A 9,325-nucleotide genomic window follows, 5' to 3' on the forward strand; every position below is an offset into this window, starting at 1 on the left:
TCTTTTGTAACTGATTTGTATCATGATTAAAGACATGATGTGTATTAAAAACCATTTTGTATTGCACATGTAGAATCTTGCTATATGGGTAGTCCCATGTCAAATAGCTCTTGAAATTGCTTAATTCATGCACTTGATGTGGTTGGATAAGTAGATGATGATGTAGTAGATCCAAAATAAAGACTAGGATCCAAGCTTATTTCAACAACTTGATGAGATATATATTGAAATGGAACATGTTTAATTGATTTAGGAACGATATTGGGCTAAGGCATGGATGATCCCTTGTTGGGATGGATATAGTTAGATCCAACAAGAGTTGATATCCTATGTTTCAAAAGTAGACATTTATATGGATCCAATGTCATATTTGGATTACATATAGACCATATGGATCAATTTTGGGGTCTGATATGATTTTCTCTTTATAGTAACTAGTATGTTGAACAGGTCAAACTAGACCTAGATCATGACCTAGTTTTTGTATGAATTAACTCATAGTATGGATTGAGAAATTGGTTGGATTTGTCTTATTTGTATGTGTTGTTAAGTATAACAACCAATTATATTAAGTCTGAAATCCAAATCATGGATAGACCTAAGGCTAAATTTTAAACTTTAACTAAAATACATAAATATTGGATATAGTTCTTGTTATGCAAGTTTTGACTGAAAATGGTCCATAGAGCATAATTCCAAATTGGACTAGACATCAAGGCTTTAATGACATTAATGTGTGTTAATCTCTCATTGTTACTTTATTTGACACATTATGAATTAAAGAGGCATCACTGGTAGAGGGCACAATAAGGTGTGGCATCACCGGCGACATCGCTCCTAGTCGTTGGGCATCATTGTCGGCCATCGATCGGTTGACAACATGGTTAAAGAGGGTCGGCTTCCCTCAGTTGCGTCACCCCCTTCTTTCTCTTTTTCTATTTATTTTCCATAATGAAACCCTAATCTAATTAGATGGGTTTCATTTTCTTTTAAGGATTATTTTTCAAAAAAATCGGATAAAAGCTGAAAACTCTCATATGAATGGCTTGTCTTTTGTGTAATTCAAAAAAGGTGGCTCAATTTTACTTAATATCAAAAGGGAAAATCAGAACTTATAAAATTTTCAGATATGCTATCTGAGTTTCTGAATTTGCAGAAAAGTTTTTCACATTATGGTAATTTTCGGAAAAGAGTTTCAATTTTATATTTTTGCAGTTTAGTGCAATGATTGTTTATATTTAGTGTTTAAGGTGCAGTGGAACTTATAAAATTCTTATCAAACTCTCTGAGTTCATTGTTTTTTCAGAAAAGTTGTTATAGTTTCTTATTATTTACATAAAGGAGTATCAAGCATGTTTTTTTTTGGAATAGAGATCTAAATATTCTATTTTATTGTATGGTGATGTTGAAACATAAAAATGATTATCAATTATGATGTTTTTATTTTCTTTTATGGATATTAGACCCTAAATTCTAATATCTACCAAATTTTGATAATATTCAGAACTATAATGAGCAAAATTTGTGCTATTGAGTTGAAGCTAAAACAGACAAACTCAACGAAACAAAATTTCGTACATGGAAAATGAGGATCTCACTTTTGTTATCTTTGGTGGGAATTGAATATGTCTTAAAAAAAATGAAGATCCCAGACGACAAGGCATGTTAGGAGGATAAAAAGAAATATGAAAAATACAAAAAGGATTATAAGCTTGCTAAGACGATTATGCTTACTTACATGGAGGATAATCTTATTAGGGTTTTTAATGATTACCCTATTGTCATAAAAATGTTTGAGGCGATCTCTTTGTAATACAACATGACCTTTGAGGCACATATATAGTTACTTAAAAAATACAATTCTTGCAAAATGAATGAAGAGGACAATGTCATAGACCATGTGAACCGCATGCTTATTATGGCTAAAGGCATTGCAGCCGTTGGAAATGTGATCCCAGACTGCATGCAAATCTCCACAATATGTAATCGCTTACCCTCTTCCTATAGAATGTCATAATTGCCATGAGATTGAACTCAAACAATCAGAACCTGACTAGTTTGCTCCTACAACTAGCTATAGAACAAGAACACGTGAAAATAGACAAGCATAATGAATTGCTAGTTGCTAAGGATGCTCCCAACAAAAACCACAAACCCTTTAATCAACCACAGTTTAAAAATCACTACGTTAATTTTTTGTATGACTCTTATGGCCAAGTGGGAGATCTTGGCCCACGTTAGTGGGTCATGGTCATGGCGCCTCTCAATAGGCCCATGCATTTGAGATTAATAGGGCCCACTAATCTCAAATGCATGGATATAATAACCCTTTGGGTTATCACTATCCAAATTATTTTTACTTTGGGTTATCTCTATCCAAAGTATTTTCTAATCTAACCACTTTTTCTAGATAAGCGTAGACTTGAGATAAACAATTTTAGTGGGAGCTGCTTATCTGAGCATGACGACAACACTAGAAACCCGCATGATTTGGGTTCGAGATCCCTAAACTAGCTCTAGGTTGAGCCACATTGGGTGAACCGGTTCTATGTTGAACTAATTTTCACCCACCTATCGTGAGTGGATCTCTCATGATAGAAATGGGGAGGTGGGATGGGGTTAGGGTTAGGAATCTCCACTCCACCTGCCTCCATGGTGGGCCTATAGGCTTTGACCCCTATTTGATTGAGGTGCATGCCTCACATTGATGTGTCCCTCGCCCAAAGGTGCACGCCTCATGCTGATACGTGCTTTGCCCCAAGGTACATGCCTCACGCTGATGTATGTTTCGCCCCAAGGCACACACCTTACGGTGATACATGCCTCTCCCCAAGGTGCACGCCTTACCCTCATTGCACTTTTTGCATGCGTCTCAAGGCACAAAGGGCTTTGCCTTGGGGTGAAACGTGCATTTTTTCATCTTGTGGCACATTTTTAATAACATTGGCTCAAAGTAAGGATGACATTTCTCCAAACCTTACTACAAAAGGAAAAACATTCCATCATGGTTGGGCTATCAAAGAGATCAAGTTAGGGTTGTCAATGGGTCCATTTTATATTGGCACCAAAACCAACCTGACCTAATGGGCATGAAAAGTGTTCACCCGAAACCCAACTCAAGCGAATTTTATTTTCATGACCAAACAAAACCCAAACCTTGTTATTAGTTATATGTGTAGGTCTGTGTCAACCCTGAACCAACATGTTGACAGCCTTAGATAGGGTGAGGGGGTTCCTTTCATGTAGGGATGCAAAATCCCAAATAGCTAAATATATATGGGGGTTGGTTCCTAAACAACCAAAAATTGCTAAACCTCTATCATGGATTTGTCTTATTTTCGTCCCTACTCTCATGCCAAAAATTCTAAGTCTCAGATCTGACAATGGAACTAAATTTTTTTCAAATGACATTCAAAATTTTTTAAAGGAAAAGGGGGTTGAATACCAATATAGTTTCATTGTGACCCCTCAACAAAACAGAGTGATTGAACGCAAGCATAAAGATTTACTCAATGTTGTGAAAGCCTTGAGATTTCAAGCCTCTTTACCCATTAAGTTTTGGGGAGAATGCATTCTTATAGTTTCATATATTGTTAATCACATTCCTTCCAAACCTTTAATGGGCAAGACACCATATGAGTTACTTAACGGGAAGAACCCTATTTATGATCACTTTTGTGTTTTTGGATGTCTGTGCTTTGCTCACAACATACATTATTCTCATAAATTTGATAATTGAACATGCAAAGAAGTTTTCATAGGGCACCCATATTGTCAAGTTGGTTATCGTGTGTATGATCTTGAAACAAAAAAAATCTTTGTTAGTCGGGATGTAAAGTTTTATGAAAATGTGTTTCCTTTTTAAGATCATAACATTCTGGATAAAGAGGAAGGGCACGTCCTACCCATATCCATATTCGAGCCTCAATCTTATAAGATTCAAGAACCCATTGGTATTCAAGAAAATGAGATTCATAATCCTGGTCTCCATGATCCAAATCCTAAACCTCTCATTCATGGAACCCTTGAACCTACTCAAGTCAATATTTGAAGATCCAAAAGAATGACATATGGAAAAAAAAATTGGGGCCCATCCAAGTGAGGGTGTCTCATCCGTACAGGTTTGGATGTCATTCATCTTGAGATCAACGGCTTCCAAAGAAGCACTGGCGGTATTTTGCCGTCAGAGCTTACAGTGACCTGAACCCTTTTAGAATCCCATAAAGAAAGAAAGAAAGGTAGCAGTAAAATTTTATCTTCTGTAAATCTGAAGAAAAACATAAGCTTGGGTTAGATCAAGAACCTTGTGTTATTGAGTTTATGGGCTTCCTTTCTGTCCCTCTTTGAGAGAGAGAGAGAGGTTGCATCGATTGGACACGGTTTATCTTTTATTATCACAAATAACGTTCTTGGAAATATCTGGAGAGATTTTAGAAAACTTTTTTTCCCAAAAAAAAATCTCCGGAAAATCTGAGTATATTATAAATTAGTTAAAAACTTAGAAAAATGTTGTAGGTTAGAGGTTTAAAATCATAAAATGTTTATTAAATACTTAATATATAGGCATTGAGTGGGCAAAACGCTAGTGATGGGAGGTTGGGCTAAAAAATTAGATAAACACTGTTCCCATGTAGATTAAGATGAGAAGAGAGGGGACCTTACGTGTTTATTTATTTGAAACTGAGAAAGATGTTGGAAATTTTATACAAGGTGAAAAATCTTACTGTTTTTGGATCCTTTCAAATGAGAGACTTTTTCTCTTAGAGTTTTTTGTAAAAAGTATTTTTTGTATAAAAAATATTCTTCTATAAAAAGGGTGGAGGAATGTTTCCTACCCAGAAAAATAGTGATTTACACTCCACCATCCATCTCACCACCATCAACTATCTCACCATCACCACCTTTCATCTGACCACCACCTACCATCACCCACCTAATGAAAAATGCCAATCACCACATCGTCGTTTTTTGGGGTATCCCATCCCTCTCCCTCCACAAACTTCATCAAGCATTGCTTCTCGATCTTCTTATCATCTCTTACTTTCAAGATGGGGTTGTCGTCGGGAAGGTCATCCTCGTTCATGCCCTCTCAGAGATCGAGCAGCTTGAAATCCTCATCCATTTCTCTCACCTCTAAAACCCCAACAAAGCCATCATCAGAGAATTACTAAATCAACACCAAACGCGAATGAGAGAGAAACCATTGTGCATAAAAAAAACTAGAGAGGGAAAATGATGGGAATGGAAGAACGTAAAGATGACTCGTGTTTTTTCCCTCTTTCTCTTTATTTTCTCATGCTACACCAAACAAGTGAAATTTTTCAATTAAAAAATTATCATATTAAAACTTCTCGTAAGCAATTTTTTTTTTTTGTATGAGAGTTTTTCTTGCTTCCAAATGTGCCCACATTTAGAAGTGGGACAGCTGTTATAAAAGTAATAAAATGAAAAAATCCATACAGTTAAAATCTCTTTGAGAGAGTTTTTTTTTTAAAGTACACCTTTTTGATAGAAAATATTTAAGATTTTTCATTTTATTTTTTTCATGCTGCCCAAACAAGTGAAAATTTTTTATTTTAAAAAAATTATCATATCAAAACTTCTTATAGGAGCAAAATTTTCTTTTTCTATGAGAGTTCTTTTTTATTTCAAACTTGCCCTAAAGCCATTTTCCTGTTTCAACATGGGTAAGGTGCAATACTTCACCGCATGGGCCTTTTTCCTTTTTAAGCATTGAGAATATGCAAGAGTTGTAGGGTACAACACTTGGAAAAAATGGGAAAGTGAGTAAAGATACATAATTGCTCTTTAAAAAAAATGGATTTTTTTGTAAGAAATTGCTTAATGTTCGATGTATTTACAAAAACACGTCTATCTTTTAAGAAACTACAAACACCCACTTGAATTTGGAAAATAATTCTCAAACTCACACCTATCATGCCTACCATGGTTAGTTACTTGAAAATGACCACCCCTTCCATTTTTATCATTTAACCAAATCCAAAAAAAGGAACTTTTCTTTTTCTTTCAAATAAACAAAGAGGGTTTCACGATCCTTTGTGGAATTGAATGGAACAGGTGAAGTGCCTCTCACTGAGGCATTCCATCAAACACATGACGTGCATCTTTGGGCATAGTTTCATCCAAGGATTGCCAACCAACTCTTTCAGCAATTTGAACAAACACTTGGTCCTCAAGTCCTTCAGGGCTCATACTTTGGGCAATACCATGAAAGTGGGCACAATGAGAGCAGAGCATGTCCACCTCTTTTTTTTTAGGGGAGAGAGCATGTTCACCTCAATCTTCTAAGACTAAAAAAATCGTGAAGCAATCCAAATACCTTAATCCTCATTTTGGGATCCCGTGTTGGAGAGAGTTGCGAAAATGGATTTGTGAGGAGTGGTTCGTTTGTTTAAAAGCATAAACAACTCCTTCAAGGATTAAGGCTTATAAGTACTTCTAATTTTTTTTTTGAAACCCATAGCATGGTATTTGGGTTGGGTTAGGGCTTATAAATTACGCCTTAACTTGGCCTCTACCTGTGTGTGTGCTTATATATATAACATAAAAATTTAAGATTTATTGAGGTAAAATCCTATTGTTTATTGAGGTAAACTAGGTAAAAAAAAATTATTGAAGTAAATGGGATAAAAAATTTGAACCATCTAAAATTTAAGAACCCACTGAAATCCTTGTGATTCAAGGAGTTGCAAATATGTTCTCTTTTTAAGAGTTCAAATGGGTATTTCTAAGGAGCTGGGGTCGGTTGATTTTTAGCCTAAAATGTAGACTCCCTCTAACTCCTTGTCCCAAACGGCAGCTAAATCCATGAGATGAGCCATCTTTGATTACACTACAAATACTCCGATAACATGCTCCCAAACAGAGCCTAATAGTTACCCACTCCTCGGATTTTGTTAGTTTTCCTGTACCCAAATCAGTTCACTGAATACCCAAATCCGCAAAGGCAGCTATCCTATTCATTCTTTCCTTAGACTATCCAACCAAAATAGAAGCTTATGCGTTGAACCATGCCTCTGCACCCAACGTCCTGAGCCAACACCTAAAAAAAGGAGAGAGAGAGAGAGAGAACATTTATCATTCAACATTACCAAAATACATCCAACCGAATATTGGATGAGAGGAACATAAGAGTAAGACAGCGTGACTGTGCACAGTTCAAAGTACAAGTAGATCCAAACCCCGTCTCTATTATGTAATTTAAGAGTCATATACACATTAAACATAACCCGCTGACGTAGCCTTCCAAAATTGAATTTGATGCCCCTGAGAGAGAGAGAGAGAGATTGCATAGACTAAAAAGGGGTGGGAAAATCAAGCATTCCAGCAACAGCTACAGCCGATGGGTAGGATGAGCCCGGTTTGCTCAGGGGGAAATGAAAGAAAAAACCATCTTTTGTATTCTTGGTAATGGTAGAAAGGGAAGGAAGATTAAAATTGGTTATTTGTACATACTTAACCATGGTTTGATCGTGGTAAACCCACCTTAGTTGAAGGAGGCTTGTCTTTGAACATAATTTTGCTAACCTAGGCGTGTTTTTGTAAAAAAATTCAAAAATTTGCTTACTCTTGTTTTATTATGTTTAAATCACCATAATATGAAAACCGAGAAAATATTGTGATAATATCAAAAAAATACTTTTTATTAATATATAACAAAAATATCATCAGATTTTCAAAATCTCAGATATATTTGTGACTGAGGGACATGACTTGTCTCACGACATGAGTTTGAAATTTGTTTGAAGAGCCGAAAGTAATTCAACATTACCACTCATGAAGATCAACAAAATGTTGAACCCATGAACTGAACAAGAACAAAAGCCAAAACAAATAAAGAAAGCACAAGAGAAAAGAACATTAGACAGATAAAATAGCCTCACGCCGGAGCCGCTTGCCCAGATTGCGACAAAGGATAGGTAGCATCAGCAGGAGGGAGTGGAAGATCACTAAGATGCATACGCAAGATCGCATAAACATCTACCAAGATTTTATGCACCAGGTTTTGAATGTTAACTCGAATATGACAAAAATGAGCATCGTTTCGCGCCATCCAAACAAACCACCAAGAAGTAAGCAACCACATCCGCCAAATGAACCTCCACCTTTTGCTGCGCCTAATACAAACCGGCCCCAAGATCAGATCTAGCGCAAAGGACTCCTCCTTAACAAATACTTCTGGATGCCTCCAGGTCCTCTGCTAAAGATTTCCATAAATATTGGGCAAGACCAGAACAAGTAAAATTTGTTTGAAGAGATAAGACAATTTGTGAGCGACGGGCATGACTTGTCTCACAACATGAGTTTGAAATTTGTTTAAAAAAATAAAACAAATGTTACAAACTTTTTAAATATTTTAATCAATAAAATATTGTTTTTGATATTTTAATGAATAAGAATGTATTTTTATGGAGATATTATAAATTTTTTTTAATTATTAAATATGTTAGAATAATATTCAGCATGTTAGAGCGTGTCTGACTTGTGTCACCAAGGACACACCACCAAAATGGTGCATCCTTGTGACATAAACCGATCAAGAGATAATAGGAAGGACAACTCACGGATAGAAACCCACCTAGGGATGTCAGTGGACCAGGGTGGAGGCCGGGGACAATGTCTCTACCTCGCCTCGCCCCATTTGGATCAAGGATGAAGGACATGAAACGGGGATGGATCCCATTGTAGCAAGAAGCTTCCGGTAACTATGGTTTGGCTGGACATTGAGTTAAAATTTTAGAATTATTTAAATAAAGAGAAGACCACTCCATTCTAATATCATTTGCATGATTTTCTCAAACAAACAAAAAAATCACACGATTGTAAATAAAATGTTTTTCAAAGAAATAAAAAATGTAATAACAAAAAAAATTAATTTGAAAATTTCAAAACTAACAAATTATAAAAAACAAATAAATTTGGCTAAAATATCATTAAAAAATGCCAGTATTTTGGAAGTAAAAAGGAATAAAACTTGTTAAGTTGAATTCATTGTGGACATGGTTGGCCAACCATGTAACCATGTAGCTCGGATTGGGACCGTTTGGAGCCCAACTCGTAATTCAGCATCAACTCAATTGAGCCAGGTTTTCATATTTTATTTAAAAAATATGGATTGTGTTTTTGTTATGGTAAATATATATCTTCCTTTTTTATTTCTATACATTTAAAATCTATATTTAATATTATGTACATACATACATACATCTATATTTTTTTATCTAAATATGTGAAAATATAATTTTTTATTATATAAAAAATATGTATTCATTAAAAAGGAAGATTAATTCAAAAAAAAAAACCA

Source organism: Nuphar pumila, chromosome 6 (genome assembly GCF_984573655.1).
Source record: "Nuphar pumila chromosome 6, dmNupPumi1.hap1.1, whole genome shotgun sequence".
Classification (NCBI taxonomy): Eukaryota; Viridiplantae; Streptophyta; class Magnoliopsida; order Nymphaeales; family Nymphaeaceae; genus Nuphar; species Nuphar pumila.